The following is a 19,287-nucleotide window of genomic DNA, read 5'->3' on the forward strand; positions in this document are numbered from 1 at the left end:
GCAGATGTAGTGAACACAAGATGTCACTCACATGCATTTTTCAAACCCAAGCAATGAAATGAAGTGTCTTGTAAAAACGTGTCACGTGTTCATACAGAAAGTTTCCTGACCCTAGCAGCATCTGCTGTCTCTCTCTCTTCACATCTGTGTTTTTAAGTCTCACTAGGCTTGCTTTGCTATACTCAAATTTACAGACCTTCACACGATATATTCATTTAGTTCTTCATACTGGTATCTACCGACATCTTTTCTTACTTTTAAGTCATTTTATTAATTACTAGAAAAATTTACTGAAAGGCTCAGCTCATGTAGATTCCTCAGCTTAACCCCAGTAATAATCATGCCTTACACGGACTTCAAGGCAGAGATAAGCTCCTGGTCCCTCTTCTGGATCACCATACAGCTGAAGGGATGTACCAGCTGAAGCAGGACCACCACTCCTCAACGTGGCCATGCCTGCCTTGTCCAGCTTTTACTTCACTTGCCTCCAGGGAGGAAAGAGTGCAAAACCACTCGAGGCCCTGTAGGGGTGCTCACCTCTCAGCCTTGGAAAGAAGGTAGAAGAAAATACATGAGATGGCAGCAGTACAGAGCAGCACAGCTCTGCTCACTGCTTTTTAGAGCCTACTCTTTCAAGATGCAGCCCCTGGCAAAGTGTCTCATGAAAGTTTGATGAACAGCATTTTGTTTAACACCAGCGACTGAGCCACAGCCCTGCCGAGCTGCGTTGCCCCAACAAAATGTCACGACCCAGGAGGATCAAGAGGCAGGATTGCAAGAGGCAGGCTTGCAGGCAGCAGAGCAGCTCAACAACCTCTGGAGCAGGGTGCACCACCCCACGAGTTATTCAGTCACTGAAACATGAGCAGGCTGCTGTAACACTGATGAACACTGAGCCTCCTCCGACACTGGCCCAGCAGGCTGCAAGGCTGCACCAGGCAATCTTGCAAACACAGCGAAGTCTGCAGCCCTTTTTACACTGGCACATATAAGCCTTGATATTTTTTTCCCCTCTTTTACCCTCGTCATTTCTACATGTACCGAAAATATTCACAGTATGCTCTTCCCTACCATTTGCTTCAGCATTTTCATGCTCTGCTGCTTTTGTTCCCCTGTTCCCTTTAGATAAAGGAATATTCTCAAGAAACAACTGTGCCTGCATAACTGAAAATACACAAAACCCATGTGCAGAGACGGTGTTGGAGGCTCATGCAATGTGATCAGGTCTAAATATTTTAGCACAGCAAACAAATGAGCCTAGACTGTATGGTCCAGTAATTACCTTTTCTTGTTCTTCAGGTGCTAGAAATCCACACGCTATTTTCTGCAGAGTGCTATATTCAACATTTCTGGAAACAAAGAGAAAAAGAAAACAATTAAAAACCATTTATATTTGCCTCTGAGGCCTTATTGGGCACTCATGAACTTTCTGCTATACATTTACCAGAGGATACAGCAATGAACAACTGGTTTTGGTCAACAGATCTGATTTTGAAAAGCCTGTAAGACTTTTTAATGTCTACGAAGCCCATTTCTGCATGGGAAGACAGTACTAACACATATCTAACAATGGTCAGGTGAAAAATCAGTGGATAATATCACTGCCAATAATAGTAACAATAAAAAAAAAAAAAAGATATTCAAGTAGATATCAAACGCAAATGCAGGTACATGAGTATCTCTTCACCACAACAGACACCAATGTCATCTGGATAAACTAGTGTTAAACCACACAATTTATCAGAGGTTTTTAGAGGTTGCTGCACCAGAATAAAAAACATCTAGCTCGAAAAGAAGTTAAAATAAATTATGATTGCAAGGATAGTAATTCCTTTTCCTCAGCAGCTACAACTTAGAATTTCTCTATCCCTTTACATCTTCTAATTATAGTGTTAGATGCTAAATATAACATTAATTGACAAAACAATGAAATGGATGGATCCAGGTCAGCCTCCTGGAAGTGTTGCTTTTATTAGGATTAATTACACATGAGAAATTGCTCCTCACAGTTGGGATTGCTACAGATGAAACTTCAGTATCAGTCTTGTCAGAGTCAAGCTGGATGGCACAGGACCCCAGGACCTCATCCCATCCCAGTGAAACAGTTAGAAAATATAATTAAAAACCCATGCAAGGGAAACAGCAATGAGTCCTCCTGCCTGAATTTTGCTTCCAACATTAACTACAAACCCAGCTTATTTTCTGCAACCTGCAGGGCAGAACACAAGTCATGGCATTTGAAAGAAGTGTATTGAAATGAAAAAACTTTAAAGGCTGATTAAAATAGGATCCAGTGTTAAACTGAGGCCAGTTGTTCCAGTTGCAGCAGTGGGTCCCCAAGCCTTTCCCAACTAGGGCTGTTGCACAGCTTTCACTCTGCTCCCATGGTTCCACACCCTGGACCACCCTACACCTTCAAAAAGTTTCAGACAAAAAAAAAAATGGTCCTGAGGTTCCAGTTTCACATCTTAGCTAATCCAGAACAGTCTTACTTTAATTTTCAAAAAAAGAAAGTTGTACCTCAGTTGTACCTCTAAGCACTCCTCAGCAGGTCCTCCCCTGAGAGCATGAGAAGAACGAGGCCTAGGCATTGGTCCCTAACGTATAATTCATCTTATTTATGTACTGAAGAAGCAATTGCTTGCATTCAGTAACCTTGGAAGTCAGACAAGTAAATTAAAACTAAAAACAAGGCTTGAGAGTCCAGCATGCATGCTGCTTTTTGAGTGATTTCTCTATAATAGGCAAGTATGGATGCTCTGGAAGAAAAAGAGACCTATTCCAGCTTGCCTGTCAGCAAAATTGCCTCTGTAAGCAATAAACAGGCTTTGGATCATCTAAGAAATTTACAGGCAAACTCAGGGTAAGGACAGTTATTATTCCTCACTGTACAAATGAAAAAGTCTCTAGATGTAGGGACTATACCCATTTTCAGCCTTGGATTTTGACCAAATATATACAGTTTCAGTAGGAAAAACCACTTTTACAAGTACAGAGCAGACCAGGCAACACCTCATAAGGGCATCCATATACTTTATTTCTAGGAAAAATGCCATTTGTTTAGACTACTCTGCTTGTGCTTTATAGCAAAACCTTTACCTGGTTCCAAGAAGCTTTTGTAGAAAATTCTTATTTGATGGGAGCAGTACAGAGCAGAGAAATTGTAGTTTGCCTAGTTTGAAGAAGTTAATGTTTGTTACCCCACTGCCTTGCAACAGCTTTTAAAATAAAATTAAAACAAGATCTTTGTTTCATTTATGATACCCCGCATTTTACTTCTGCTTGGAGCATAAAGGACTAGAGATAGCACAACATACTGTGGTTTATGGCTCTTCTGTGTCGTTTTAGGATTCAGCACATGCTCTTCTCCCAGCTCACCTTTATTTTATCATAATGTGAGTGTACTGACTGGTAAATTTTTCTTGCCTTCCCTTCCCAAATGTGTAACCTTGAGTTGGCCTCTGCCATACGCTATTTCTATGCAGATTTAAAATGCAGATTGGGGAATTCTTGTTCTGATTAAAATAGGAAGGGAACTATACAGGGATTCCTGCAAGAGCAAAGATCTTGGAAAATACTTGTTAGAGAGTCGGCGCTCACTGGTAGTGGTACGCTGCAGGAACTACAGGGATTTGGCATTAGCCCTAAAAGAGAGAATAAACACACCAAAGAAAGAGGCATTCCTTTACCTCTGACTGCTACTAATACTCAGAGCAGTGGAGCTCCTGCCCTTTATGCAAGGGAGCCTTGTTTTGATCCTCTTTTACTGCTCTCCACGCCACCTGACTAACCTGCTCACCCTCAAACCTACAGTGCTTCTCAGAAAGCATTTGCTGCTTCTTCCCCAGTTCCCCCCTGGTCATACTCTGCCTGGACAATTTGGAAAGTGGCTTCACTCAGGATGCTAAGGAGAGGGGAAATCACCTCTGTCCCTTGCTTCATCCCATATTACCCTAGAACTCTACCTGCCAAGTTTACTGCTAAATGAATCATGTAGATCCTTCAACATAGCCCACTTTTACTAACACGGCTGCTGGTGTTCATGTGGCTAAATATTTCTGAATCCCCTTCTGTGGTGAGTAATGCATCCACATAAAGAGGACAAGGACACATTGCTCTGCATCACTAGCTGCCACAAGACGGGTAATTAATCTGCAAACTGGCATGCTGCTGCACCTCCATCCCAAACCAGAAGCTGCTAATAAGGACAGCAATGATAAACACTCTGTTTGGCAACAGCAAAGGCTGGGAGGAGAACCCGTCAAGATGGGAAGGCTCGCCCTCAAACAGCTGTCTTCACTGCAAAAAGCCAAGCAGTCCAATTTCTGTCGCAAATGCTCACAGCGGAGGGACCCACAAAAAAGCAGGTGACGTTTTTTAGGCAACCAGTAGGAGGCTTCTGAGAAAGCCTTGTTTGCCAAAATGTACCAAGCACCTCCCTTCTGGCTCTGCAGAAGCAGAGGAGGGAGCACCCAGCGTCGTGCTTTTGGGGATGAAAACCCATATGGAGCAGCACTGCCTTGCTCCCGGGCATCAGGATCTCCACATCAGCCAAATGAAACCAAATCAGCAACTTGCACCCACAGTGACTTAATTAACAGGCACCCTACAGATTTCTCCAAATCCTCCACACTGCCATCCTCCATTACCAAGCTCTTCTGATGAAAGTGATTAAAGCTAACAATTATAATTTCTTTTAGAGAAGCCCCTAGAGGCTTTGGCGAGGCTCAGACTTCATTGTTCATAGAACAGAATGCGAAGAAATCGCTCTCCTGAAGAGTTCATCCTCCAAGAAGACAAGGCAATCAAGGAATAGCAGAAAGAAAGGCATGGAGACAAAAAAATTGCTGCTCAAGGTCAAAAAGCAGGCCCCTGACAGAGCTAAAACAAAACCCACCTCCTCTGGAGTACTCATGAGGCCATGCTGACTCTCCAAAACTAAGCTGATCAACTAAGAGTCTTTATTTATCAAGTGTCAAGAGCAGATGAAGTAGTTCAGTGTTACCTGCTGTTCTGGTTTTGATCATGTCTTTTCGTGGTGGCTCTCCAAGCAAAGCTAACCGTGACAGTGAAAGGGTTACCTCCCCTTCACATTCCGAAGAAATGCTTCCCATACTTTTTCATGCAGATTACTGACAAATCAATCCCCCTCAAATTTTTTATTCTTCCATCAATGCTCTCAACAAAGAGTGATTGCTCAAGCACCCTTCTCAACCTTGCCCTTCCAATTTTTTAAAGAATGGTCAATCTCAATATGCATAATTATAATTGCAAATGGATCATTTCCTCTTGCACTCTTCTGTTTTAATGGGATTATGTACCGTCAAATCTCTACAGTAACATTTAAAGTAAAAATGTCCTACGTCATTCATGTGTGGTTTAGATATTTAAAACATTAATATGCAACCTGTGATATTACAAAAGGTTAGATTTCTAACTACCTGGCTCAGTTATGACACCATAAATCTAAAGTAGTCTTCACTGATTACTAGAAAAATCTTTCCAATGCAGTGTAACTGTAATTTGATATAACTTCTTGACATACAATTCATCCGGAAGAGAGTGGTTCTGTTGTGCTTTGTACAGGGACAGAACAAAGCACAAGTGTGCAAAGCAAGTGAAGCTTTAAGTCTTTGCAAACAACTTCAGTGCATAAAATATTAAAAGCAATGCTAAACTAATCTCTGGCAAGAAGTGCAGGCAATTCACTACAACTCGTATTACAAATGCCTTTGGTTTACCATTTAAAAAACATTAGAGTCTACCATTATGGTTGTGTATCATAGTGCTGCACATTAACCTCTGTAATTTTCCAACATGGTATATTGCACTAACACAAATTAGGCTATCTGGCAAAAAAAAAAGCTTGAAAAGACGCAATATTTAAAGAGAGCAGACAGGAAAGCTCCTTGCTCCTTCCTGCCAAAGACAGCAGGAGAAAGTCCAGTCCTCTTTTCCTCAAAGCAAATGGTAAAATCCCATTAATTTCCCCTGGAACCGACAGATCCGCAGCATCTGGGAAAGGATTCAGTCTAAATACATTGCAGACATAACAGATGAATGATTTGGGGGGAAAGGGTCGTCTGCTCTCATTTTAACACTTCTGTGTAACAGGAACGGAGCAGGTCATTTCTGTAAGCTTGAAAATGCTTTGTGAGCTTTCAGCAGGATTTTCCCTTCAGCGTTTTTTGCCTTCTCTCTCCATTTTCTCCTTGTTCATATGCTTAATGGCTTTCAAATCTGTTGAGTGTACAAGGTGCTTAAAGCCTACACTTGATATTTACTGTTGTAGGACCCACATGGTTGAAATATTGTTCTCCTACAATTAACAGGAAAACATTTACATTTAATGTATTTTGGAACAATTATGTCTTCTCCGCTAAAGAAAAAAAATGGAAGCTAAATTTTCACTTGCACATAATATGGAAGTTTTCACAGCAAGACACCTATTTCAGGTACTGAAAAACAATCATAATCAGATGCTTATTGTGTTTGCAAATTATTCTAATTTCCATGATGAAATTTGTCCACTCAGAAATACATCTAATAACTAAACCAGAAAAGATTTCATTTGGTTTTATAACCATTTTTGAAGATCCTTTTTTATTTCTTCATGGGATAAGAGCCTTCTAAAAATATGCAAAAAGCTAAGAAAGAAGAAGAAGAAAGAGAACACAGCCCAACACTGAGACAGCAACACTCACCTAGGGCATGTTGGGAGTCCTGCTTCTGCTGTGCAGGATGCAGAACACACACTCAAACCTTGCTGCTTCCCCTATGAGGCCAATGGCTTGCTGCTCTCCTTCCTATAGAACTACCTGGCTCCTTTCCCTCACTCTCCACTTCTAATGTATCTGAAACTCCATCCAAACCTGAATGCTTCTGTTAAACATACTGAGTTTGAGGAGAAAAAGGTCAGCTTCATTTTGTCTCAGCTGGCTCTAGCCCCCAGGTGTTGGGACCAACGGGTGCTGGGGTTAAGTGAGAGTTTTTGAGCCTGTCTTTGAAGCAGAGAGCAGCCATTATTTCAAGCTGGCATCCCAGAGATATTTTTTTTCCAAGCAATATACTGGTTCCAAGAGGTTTTTTGAAGCAAGCAACCAGGCAGCTATGTGAAACCCAGGATCTGGTATTGGAAGATCCAGAGAGCTCCCTGCCACAGCAAGGCATTTAATGAGAGAGGAGAGGGGAGCCTGGAGCCCTGCCAAATCTAATCCTGGTTATACGTGCCACAGCTGGATTTCTTCAAGTAGGGGCTATTACACTGGCACACTGCTGACCAAAGTCTTCTGTTTCGTGTAAATTCTCTGCAAAGACCTTAGGAGATAAAACTGATTAATCCTAATTAAAATGAAAATCAAGGAAATGACACAGTCTGTTGAATCTGCTTGATGAATCAAAAGCTTCCCTCATTTCTATGTTAATTGTCTTTTTACAAATGTGCAGCACTCTCATATGCACAGAATAATGTTTTCATATTTTTCTTCACTTGGAACATTGCAGGACAGATGTTACAAAGCAACCAGAGAGCCCTTCTGCATTATCAGGCCCCTGCAGAAGTGCCTAGCTGAGTGCTGACTCCTTTCTCAGACTTCTCATGGTTTTAGTAAAAAAAAAATTCCCAGTCTGCAGCAGTGCAGCAGCCCAGACACCGAAGCTAGGAAAGGACTGGCACCTGGCAGGACACAGCACCTTCCAGGATGCTGAAAGGTGTGCGAGATGCCCCATTAGCACTGAGCAGGGAATGTACCATAAGCTAACACAACACTCCAAGTCCCTGCTCTCCATTTGCATGAATCCCGTAACACTTCCATGAAATATTGCCAGTCGAGTTTTTATCAAAAGCCTACTTGCACATAACATCGTATCACAGAGAGGACATTTGGGAAAGCAATCAACCTGCAAAGACATTCTTGAAGTGCAGAAATGCAGAACAGACCCTTTCAAGGACAGTTCAACTTAGGATGGGAGTTATTTAAAGAGGAATGAACTGGCACACTGCTAACACCAGCCAATTAAGACATGGATTGCACAGAAAGGTCTCTACAGATATGTATGTAACACATTCAAGAGCTCCACATTCAGTTTGTATCCAGTCAAAATCACATCTTGTAGGGGGGCAAAACTAACCTAAGTGGTAAAGGCACACTGGACAAAATCCAGAATCTGCTGCATTACTTGCTTAGACACCATTTATTGTGGTTACATTTTATTATACAGTAGTAAAAAATTACAAGGCAACATCCTGTGTTATTTCCTGCTGGGATAAATGATACAGATGTACTATTAAACCTCAAAACCAGCACCAGTCTGCCAGGCTACATTCCATTTGTGTCTTTATAATGTGTCAACAGGCTGACATTTATGCCTTCTGATGGTAAAGCGAATTATGTTATAGACATTTAAATATGCCATAAAATGCTTAGCACTGCACAAACTTAGAACTCTTCCAGTCTTTACCAAAACAACACACACAAATCAAAAATCCCACCAGACACCAGCATCCAAACTTAGGACATACTGGCTTCCTTTTTTTCCATGCTAAATTGATTTTTGTATTGCTGTCAGCCACAATTAGGAAGGCACTCATGAAGATCTGCCACAGTTTGCAGCCCAAGAGCATCCTAAACCATGGAAATACACCAGAGAGGGATGGTCCTACAGGGATCTCAATGTGGGTCATGGACTATATGGGAACAAAGATATGAGCTCAGCATGGTCAGTGGTGCTGAGGGTTTGAGGGACATCAAGTTCAATAATTCCGATTTAAAATGAGCTCTCTCTGCTTAGTCACCACCTGCTCCTTTGAAAAGGCCAGCCTTGCGAGAAATCAAGACAAAACACTCATAGATTGGCTATTAAATGTCCTGCTTGTGGGAAATGTCAAGATAAAAGCATGGACACTAGCATACAATGGATATTTTAGGCCCATAATGCCATCCACCAAAGTTTGTTAACATGAAATGAGGCTTTAAGAAATGCAGGTGGCAAAACCAGACCGGGGAACAAAGAAAATCATCCTTGGGGCTAGATGGTCACAATTAAAAAGTCCATCCATGGCCTAATTACAGGGGCTGTCTGGACTAGAAGTAGATTGGAGTAACTGGAAGTGGTGAATGGGGATGCATAAACAGCAAAATATGATGGGTTTGGTCTAAAACCAAAGAAGCTCCAAGGCTGTGGTTGACACCAAATTCCTCAACAATATAAAAGATAGGCAGGCAAGAGCAAAGGAGGAGTTCAGAAATATGCAGCCAGGAAAGGCATGCTGGAAGGAGGGCTGCATGCTTCAGTTACTATCCCTCTAGCGACTGGCACACGAGGATAAGGAAAAGCTGCAAACATACCAACTCCATAGTTTTCTGCGGGGATCACATCTTGAAATGATTATAATTGGAATAAAGGGTACTGATGCTTCAGGGACTTGTTTAAAAAAACATCCTTAAAAGAAAATTATCATAGAAAACAAGTTTGGGGTATTTTGCCTCTGAGAACATTTAGAGCTTAATGCATTAGAAATTCAGCTGCATCAAATACTGCACTAGGATTGCCCATGATCAAGCTGCAGGCAGGAAAATGCCAGGCTGAGCCACTTCATTACAGTGCTTACCATCAAAATGAGACAGAAAGTGGCTGCTTCTCCACTCTGACAAGTTTTTAATTGCATCTAGAAATTACCTTCTACTTTAAATTTCATTCCAAAATTGTGTGTAATAGAGGCTGCTCAAGATGAGTTTGTCACACTTCTAAATAATTATTATTAATGTGACACTAACATCTTTCCCTGGAGTTTACACCACCTAAAGTGTCTTTGAAAAAATGTCCTAATCATTAAACTTAGCACCAAATGTGACTAAAATGCACAATTATCCTGACCTTTTAATTCCAAGTGGCTTAGCAGTCACAGTCCTCCTCCAAAAGGAGACCTATCACCTTTTCTGTTTTGGTGACACTTGTAAACATCTTTTGAAGGACAGAAGAACACCTTCCCACATCAGAGCACGATGAACACACATGCACAAGCTTAGATGGTACTCATAACCAAGACTAAAGATTATTAACAGGCTGCATTGTCTCAAGACAACACAGTCCAATCTGAAAGTCCCAAGAAGATCAGATTTTCAAGGGCATCTTCTACAAGCTCATTCTGTGAGCTTTGCACCCCATCAGGAAAAATGCAATCCCAACATAGTGAAGATCACCAACATGGCAACACTGACAAAGCATGGGCCTTGGAAGTTCTGCACCACCAGGATCTGAAGCCACCAGAAAAGCAGAGGCTCTCTATGCAGACACCCTCATGAAATCAACTGTCCAACAGTCTGCTACACAAGCTCAATTAGAAATCCTCCAGCTAGTACAAAGATTTTAAAAAGGAAGGAAAAAAAGGCTCCTGCTCCTTCTAAAGCAGAAGATAAAACTTTGCCAAAAGGAGGGGAAAGGAAACTACAGAGTCACACCTTGAAAAAGTTTTCTTTGATTTTCTACAGGGCAAACCATCCCACAGGTTTTAAAGATCTCTAAATGCAGCTAATCCCGATATTAAAGAATCTCTGTAAATGTAAAATAAATAAAAGAAATGTAGCATGAAGAAATCCATGAGAGAAAAAAATCTTAACCAGTGTCTCCTCACAAAATGTGCAATATTAGGATTCAATCACCTTTTTCTTGAGACATGAAATATATATAAAGACTGGCATATAAAGACATCTCTGGCTACAGTTGCTTTGGAACTGACTTAAACCATCTTTGTTTTATTACCTCAGATAGCATGATGTCATCAGAAGCCTTTTAATGTCCTTTAAGACCTTTTCCAGTTATTCTTAAATTATTAGGTGTGAATATGTGCATGTGTGTGGCATTTCTTTATTCCTGCAACCATGTGATAAACTGCAGTGCCACAAGATAAATTGCATTCAGTTTACAAATTTGACCTCCTCACTTGAACTCTGCCTGCTAATCCATTTCAGCTGGGACTATTTCTAATATGCCATACTTCCGAACAGCTTTCAAACAGCTGTAGGGGCTTTTTCTTTTTTATGTGTGTTTTAAAATGGATTTCACATTAGAAGTATTTTCTTCTTTGCACCAGAAAGTGGAACAGATTACAAGCAGACAGACCCTGGCTCCTGGCAGCTCCAGGATCAAGTGTCGGATACATTCCAAGCCAAAGGGAAACAAGAGCTGCTCTAGGTGTACAGGAAACTTTTCTGGTGTGGGGTGCTCGCACCTTTAATGGTGTGCCCCCAACAATATCTGCCACACACCTGCAATCCCATTAAAATCCTCAGGAGTTATCCTCCTGCATCCCCCTGCAACAGTTTTAATGAAGGTTTAGACACTCAAGCCTGGCTTTCACGTATGTCACCCCATGCCATGCAGGTGAAGCATCACCCTACCACACAGGGCTCTCAATTAAACCAGGTGCTGTGCCTCTACCTGCTCAGCTCCAGGCAAGCAGTTTGGGTAATCCTCCTCTGTTTCCATGAAAACTTCTGGAACTCAGAACAAATGCCTCAAGTTATGCACTGTGATATAGAAGGGGTAACTAATAAACCAATTCTGGGTCTCCCTTTGGAACAGATGAATGTATTTTAATTGTTGTAGAGGTTAGTTTTCCAGAGGTAGCACACAACCAGCTCTCACTAACACATTTTCTCTGTGTGTTTGAGAAGTTCACTGCTTTTCAACAGCCTAATTTATTTATTTTTTTTTTTTACTTTCTAAATTTCCTTGCTTGGCTCCATCCTAATTTTTTTAAAAAGGTAAACGATAAAGTTTTGTTTGCAGCTAGCCAGCATAAACAAAACATCTCTCAACTACTCAACACAATTTTTCACAGAAAGGACAAGAATAATTTTTTTAATAACTTGCTTAAATATCCATGACAGAAGAGTCCTACTGCTGCCAAGCTGCCACTTGCATTTGCCACACCTGACCAAACAGCAAAACTGCTGCTTACTTGGCCTCTCCTTGAATCTTAGACAAGATGGATGCTCAAAGTAGCACTTCTCATTCAGCTGATGGGTGCATTTTACTAAGCAAAACAACCAATTGTACCGTTTAAGCACGTGTTTAACTCTAGATATGCTCTGAGATACCAGGACCCACCAGCTCATTACATCCCTAATTCAGGGTGTAAACCTCAGCATTACTCCTGCACGAGGAAAACAAGCCAGCCCCCTTCTCAGCTTCAAATAACTGAGAAGTCCCAGCAGCCCCCATAAAACTAGTGTGGATAAAAATTAAGGATGTGGTTAAGGGCCCTTGCCAGACTGGGGTCTTGCTGTATTTTTCCAAAAGAAGTTTGATGGCATCAGATATATAAACATGACTGGCTTAAGCAATTAGACCTGCATTTGCTATAAACTCTGCAATCAAATATTCATTTCATTTTGCAATGTCATCAGTAGTCTGACACGAGTATAAGCAAATTAAAAATGCAGGAAAGTATTCCAGGTAATCATATGCTTTTTTTAAGGAGCTAAATTACTTATTTAAATTACAGAGACATACTGAATGGGATGCCTGTGAGAAAAACCTATTGCAGGAACTGGCAGAGACACTGGTTTCGAGTAAATGAAAACTTTTGCGGGATGATACTTGATAACAAAAGCACCAACCAACAGGGTGACTTTTTTTTTTTACCTCCTCCAAGCCCACATTATAGACACTTTCTGGTTCTAGAAAACTGCACTCAGTTGAAGTCAATAGTTAAAACTTGATTATCTTCTAGGCGTATTTTTGGCTGATATGTTTTCCACAAGCCACATAAATTATTAATCCTTTCTGAATTTAAAAAATATAAATAAAGGCATTAAGAAAAAGTGCACTTTTCTCAGGTGATCCTTTAAGAAGTTCTGCACATGGAGGTCTCAGTGGATATGACAGTTTTATTCACAGTTGGCTTGTGTTTAGATACATGAAAGGAATAATCAACTCTTAATATGATGAGCACTGCTCAGGATTTCCTTAACGTGGAAGAGTAGATCTTACTAATGGTTTGACCTGAAATGAAGACGGCAGACCTCCAGTAATTAGAACAAAAAAGTGCTTTTAATTTCCCTTCTTTTTGCATAAACCATTACAGAGGTCATTTGGCCAAAAAGCCTCAGCAGCTGAACGCCACAGAGAAATGTGTCTTGGGAATCTGCTCTCTGCTGAACCTCACAGAGAAACCCCATTCCTGCTGGTGCTTCTTCACTGACACAGAGAAGTAGAGAGACACAGTATCCAAAACAGTTTACCAGAGCAAGAATATTGGTTGGAAAAACATCAAGTGAATGACAAAGGGAGACTATAATTGTTTAAATAGTATGAAGAGTAAAAAAAAGAGCTAGTGACTTAGCAGAATATTGACAGGCAGTATGTTTTCATCCAATATTAGATTTACCAGTAAAAACCCTGGACAGAAAAATTAAAAAACATTAGGTAGACTTAGGATTGGATACCACTCTCTTGATTGACTGGAAGTGCTGGTGAGACACTAAAGACCTAAAAGGAAAGAAGGATGGACAAACCCATGGCGGCTCCCAGATGTCAATAGCTGCTTCACACCAGATGGCTGGGGGAGACATGACAGCTGAGGTGACAACCACCCTGAAAGGCAGCCTGTACACATACCTGACCAGCATCACAAGTCATGTTCAACATCTTCAAATTGAAATTTATTAGCTGGCTGGGATCTCCTCGGACACTTATCAGAGACATTCACACCTATTCCCACATCTGGAACAAGTGACTCCACTAAGCATCACAATAGGGTGATAAAAATGATAGCAACTGGTCTAAACTGGGATCCCAGCAACACCTGATGGCTGATGTACACTTATTATGCCCACTCTGAACTGCTCTAAGAGGTCTCAGTGCCCACAGAGCAAACCCAAAGCAGTGGGCGGTCCCGGAGGATAAATGTGAGAAGCTGCTTGCAGAAGCCCATCTCAAGCCCTTGCTCAGTGCCGGCTGCACAAGGTGTTCTTTGTAATTGGTGTTCATTGTAACACCAATCTTCACAACCTCTAGACTGTACTTCAATCACTCATGCAGCACCAGCAGAGAGAGCACAGCAAAAACTTTCAGCTTGCAGCGTTGAACAAAATGCAGTATATAAAGGAAGCTGACAGGAAGGTGCATTTTTGCTGAGCAGTATCCGATAAATAAACTATAAAGAACGGTAACTGCTAACTATTAAGAGACAGATTTATAAGATAGCTGAAGCTTTCATAGTTGAGGAAGGCATGTCCAATAAAACGGCACAGCTGTGATTTAGTACAGTGTTTAAATTCATCGTTACATATATTTTGTATTTCCGACTGGTCTTCGCTACCAAGTCATATATTGGCTTTGCTTGATATACATATCCTTTTTTGCATATGTAACGAGCTTATCAGCTTCCAGTAGAAAAGGCAATTTTAGAGCTATCTTCTCCCAAGGTTTGCGCTTAAATACACCGGATGACTCATCCACTGTACTAATAGACACAGCGAATCCAACAAGGTGACAAGTGTTAAAGGCTGAGATTCTGCACAGCACAGTAGGAGGATGAAGAGCACAAAGATACTAAACTGAGAGGGACTGTCTTATCCAGCGAGGCTTACTGGGAGTGGGGAAAAAAAACCCAACAAACTACCTTATATATTTTTATCATTTGCTAAGACCTTATAGGTCCTTGCATGTCAGGCCTTGATCATCCTTGTGGCTGCAAACACAAGTCAGGGCTGCTAGAAGATAAATCCCCCAGAAACACAGGCTGAGGTTCCCCAAATCGGTCCTAAAGCCTTCGGTCACCTGGATAAAGTGGCCGAGACTCCCAAGACAGCTTTCAACATCCACAGGAGCCACTGGGGTTTTAGCATGTCTGCAATTTGCAAGGCTGTGTTTTAAAGCCTAGGTTTGGGCAGCATTCCCCTGAATCCTGGCCCAGCTTCTCCCGTTTCCAGGCTGGAAGGGACTGATGGCTCAGCTGCTCTGGATTTCTGTGTAACACCAGCCAGAGGATTACAGCTCACTGTTCCAGCCACAGTGAGTGCACTCATTGCTGGTCAGTCTGTGCCCTGCTCCAAAAAGAGGGGAATTAGTGGTAACTCCTGTTGCAAAATTTGAAGGGTCAGGGGAGAGCTACATCTAAATCTGATTGCCCTTCTCAGTGTCATCATACACGTTTTACTGCAGCCACAAAAGCAAAGGGATCTGCAGGATTTGCTGCTGCAGTTACCCCACAGAACTACATATGAAGACATCTCAGTTGAATACTGCAAGATTTCTTTCTTAATGAAATCTCTTTCCCATACTTTTAATAAATATTTAAATGAACAAAACCAGAAAACCACTACAAAAACTCTTTGTCCAAGTGCAATGTTTTGAAAATAAAACCCAAACCATGTTTCTGTTGGATTTAATTCATGCTGAAGCTGAAGTGAACATTTAGGCAACATTTATCATCTTCAGAGCACTGTGCAAATGCAAGTTAATGCATGATTTGTGGTCCTGCTCAGCAGGTCTGCGGCCCTCTAATTCTTGAGTATCTCCATCCTTCAGCCTGACTTGAGTCCTGCACCCTGGCGAGCCAACAGCCACCCACCACCTGAGCACTGGCAAGCTGCAAGTGTTTCAGATTAGCAGCAGCTCTGGACATTATGCCATAAAATCCTGCTGCAGTTCATCTCTGTTTCATAGCAGTTCTTACCTTAGAGTCACATCTCAGCTAAGATTTAGTTAACACAGCTCATAAAACACTATTCCATCCTTCTAAATAGCAAAGAAAAGGGTGGGGGGGGGAATAAAAAAGGCAAATAAATGTTTTACAGATAAGATCTGGAGCGTTTTAGCAGCTCCTCTTTTTTTCCCCAAATAACAGAGGACTTACACTTATCCTCAAAGATGCTTACAGGTCAGCTTTCTCTTAATCACAGCACTTTGGAGAGTAAATAATCGCAACTGTCTTGTACATTGCTGACTACACCAAGAGGAATACAGCAAGGGATATGGCCCAGAAAGGAGCTGGTACATCTCATCAGGAATGAGTAAAACAGAGGCTACATTAAAAGAAAAGGTAGAGAATTCAGTATCACTGCAACATGGGAAGCACAGTTTCTGACATCTGCCAAAGATTTGCCTTTCCTATATGTGTAGCATATAAACCTAGGTCCAAGTGGGTTCCCAATCCAGGGGCTTAAGATAGGAGGTCAGATCACAAAATCAACCACTTGTTACTGTAGAAAAGACAGCTGTATTCCCTTCAACTCTGACAAGCCAAAGGACACTCCTGCTTTTCTGAAAGCACTAATGCTGCTGGGTATTTCCCGTGGGACTTGAACTAGTGACTGGATGGAGGGCAGGTGAGGCACAGGCTCCTGTTTCCAGAAAAAGGGCAAAATTAATCAAAGGGTTAGAGAAACCATTTGATAGTCTTGTACTGCAATCAGAGCCATACTGCTCTGAAGTTGTCTTTAGGATATTTGTTACACAGAGTACTTCAACAGCAGGAAAGTCTGAAAGTGCTTCAAGGCTTCCAGGTCTTTGAGGGCAACCAAAAGGTCTGGCATTTTTGACAGCAGGCAGGAAATCTTCTGAGTAATACCTTGTGTTCATTAAGGTTATCACAGTAGGATTTCACATGCTTCCTGCAAGTATCAACCCTCGACAAGGAGTAGCAGCACAGACAGCTTTCCAGGAACTCCAAATATCAACAGGTGATCATGAGGTACAAGAGACAAGGCTGCTGGGTGTGCCTGGTGCTCCTCCCTCAGCTACATTCCCTCTGGCTAACACAGTGGTTTCATCTTCGTATTTTCTTGCAAACAGAAGCTGAAGGCAGGCAATTTGGCCAAACCCTCAAAAGGGCAAACAGAATTGATTTGCAGATATTACACAGCAATGCTCCTTTTTCTCCTGTTTCCTCTCCTGACCTGCACTATACCTATGCATTCTCACCTAGCAAGGTTGCTCAGGACCCTCTGAAGTCAAGAGCAGAGGTACTCACATGAAAGCAAAGTCTAGAATGGGGATCTGTATCTATCAGCACTTTTCCTGCTATCAAAACTAAAGAAAACCCAGAAACTGTGTACACACAAGGAGTGGGGAAAAAAATGCCATCTCTCATCTCTGCAAGAAATGGACAATTAACACTTTGCTTCACAAGGACATGTGGAGGCAGGACTAAGACTGTATTGATCATTTCCCCTGCAGAGTAACTTCCTAGGATGTTGCAGTGCCTTGAAAAGAAGCAGCTGGCACAGGGCACAGAATAATGGAAGGTGAGGTGTCCGTAGCAGGTCCATACCCGCAGCAGCAGGGATTGCTGACCCCACTCTGGCACTTTCAACACAAGGATAACTAGCTTCAGCTTATCATCTGTTTCCCTTGCTTAAGGCCAAAAATATGCTACACTGCATGGTGAGCCCAAGGGGGAGGCTTTGATAGCTACATTATGCCTTAGCCTGGAAACAAGACAACACTGGGAACACATATTTAAGAGGGAGGACTGAGCGGACGTTCCAATTCCTTCAAAACGAAAAAATCTCCATAAATACCAGTAAGGCAGAAAGAGAGGAAGCAACAGGACCCCAAATCACAGGCTTGCTTCCAGAGTCCACACGAACTTTTTACACCTTTTAGCCATTTTATTTCCCAGGGAGAAAAAACTGGCACAGAGAGGCAGCAGCATTGCACTCCTCTGCGGAGAAACTGGACTCGTAACTTCTCAACTCAACTGGGACACAGCAACAGAGCCCCAGCAAGCTGTGTGGAGCCAGTTTGTATTGGAACCAAAATGCCTTCCTTCCCCAAGAGAGTCACCACGGCAAGGTCAGCAGGCACTGCTCAGCCAGGCTTCCCTTCCTTCCTCTGCTGTGGATGGAAGTCAGCCAAAGGCAACTTAAGGCTTTGGAGAAACCAAGAACCCCAAGTGCCAGTTACTTTTTTTTCACAGGCAAATAAGAGCAAAGTGCCCAGAGGAGATGTCTTGCCACTGAAGTGTGTGGAGTCATAGCACGGGGCTGCTCTGTTTACTCCAGCCAGGGAGTCCCTGCAGAAGGTTGGATGCTATTTTTGAATCCTGCAGGCTGACAAACTAATTCCTGAGGCAGGGAGTCTCACAAGGGACTCTACTGCAGGAAAATGAACGCAGCTGTGCAAGGAAAAAGCATATTCAGCAGATATGGCAGGCCTGGGAGGCACTCAGAGCCCAGCAGGCAGAGCTGGCAGCACCCAGCAAGATGAGAGCAGGCAAATGCTGGGAGGCACCAGGCACTCAGCAGCACTTCAAAGAATCACAGCATCATGGAATATCCTGAGTAGGAAGGGACCCACAAGGATCATCAAAGTCCAACTCCTGGCCCTGCACAGGACCACTTAAGTGGAAACCTACCAATTTCTCTGCTGCAGCCCCTGGCAAAGGAATGGATTCATGACTCCAGCTTTTCCAAACTGGATGCTCCCATAAGAATGATACTGGCTATTTCTTATGCCGCCAGATGACTTTTCTCCTTCCTCCTGAAAGGCCCTCTGCACTGCTCCTTTCTACTCAATGCACACATTTCCAAGAGTTTTCTTTGCAGACCTGAATTGTCTTGAGGCAGAAGGTCTTTGAAATATTCATGTCTTCCCAGGCACCAGCAGCATCCTTTTATCTTTCGGGCATCCCCCATCCAACAGGATTAAATCTGAGAAACTGAAGTGAGAGTTGAAATTCCAGAAAGATAAAGGAAAGCTGAAGTGACAACCAAGGATTTCCACTGCAAAAGTTTAGTGCACAAAAAACCACAACTGAAGTCAGGGGAGCTCATGCTTCAAATAAACAGAGCACAACACACACTCTCTATGCGGATAAGTCTGACCCCAAACCTGAAGCCAGTAGGCAGAGTTCTCCAACCTTGACTCCTCCATCTGCAGAGTCACCCAAGTAAATACACACATAGATAGGCAGACAGATTTTTGCAATAGTCAGGAGAAAATAAACTCATCACTGCTTTTGGAGCACAGCGATACATCTGAAACAAACGGCACAAAGGAGTCAAAATTACATTAACAACTGTGTATTCAGCATTTCAATACTTTGTAGGTAATAAAATATGAGGCCAACAGCCAAGGGAATACAAAATACTGTGAAGGGACTCACTATATATCCATTGTCCCTTCTTACACCAGTGGGACAGGGTTCAGGACATGAAGTTACACAGCAGTGTGAAATTACTAAGGGACAGGGTTGAGGGGCCCAAAGCCCACTGATTTCAGTCTTTCTTCAAGTTCTTGAGCACTTAGCTTTCAGGAAGTGTTTCAGAAAGGATT

General features: G+C 42.1%; 1 protein-coding gene across 26 annotated transcripts in view; it reads right to left on the reverse strand.

The window, feature by feature from the left end:
* The window catches only part of ADGRL3 (adhesion G protein-coupled receptor L3), a 489,712-nt gene that overhangs the window by 398,902 nt on the left and 71,523 nt on the right, over positions 1–19,287 (reverse strand). For 25 of the 26 annotated variants that reach the window (XM_048303590.1, XM_048303593.1, XM_048303575.1 and 22 more), the window contains exon 2: positions 1,283–1,349. The gene's annotated coding sequence lies outside the window, so the exon portion shown is untranslated. Of the gene's footprint in view, positions 1–349; positions 438–1,282; positions 1,350–19,287 lie in introns of those variants that run through there. The other variant, XM_048303571.1, reaches the window with a different exon arrangement.

Source organism: Corvus hawaiiensis, chromosome 5 (assembly GCF_020740725.1).
Source record: "Corvus hawaiiensis isolate bCorHaw1 chromosome 5, bCorHaw1.pri.cur, whole genome shotgun sequence".
Classification (NCBI taxonomy): domain Eukaryota; kingdom Metazoa; phylum Chordata; class Aves; order Passeriformes; family Corvidae; genus Corvus; species Corvus hawaiiensis.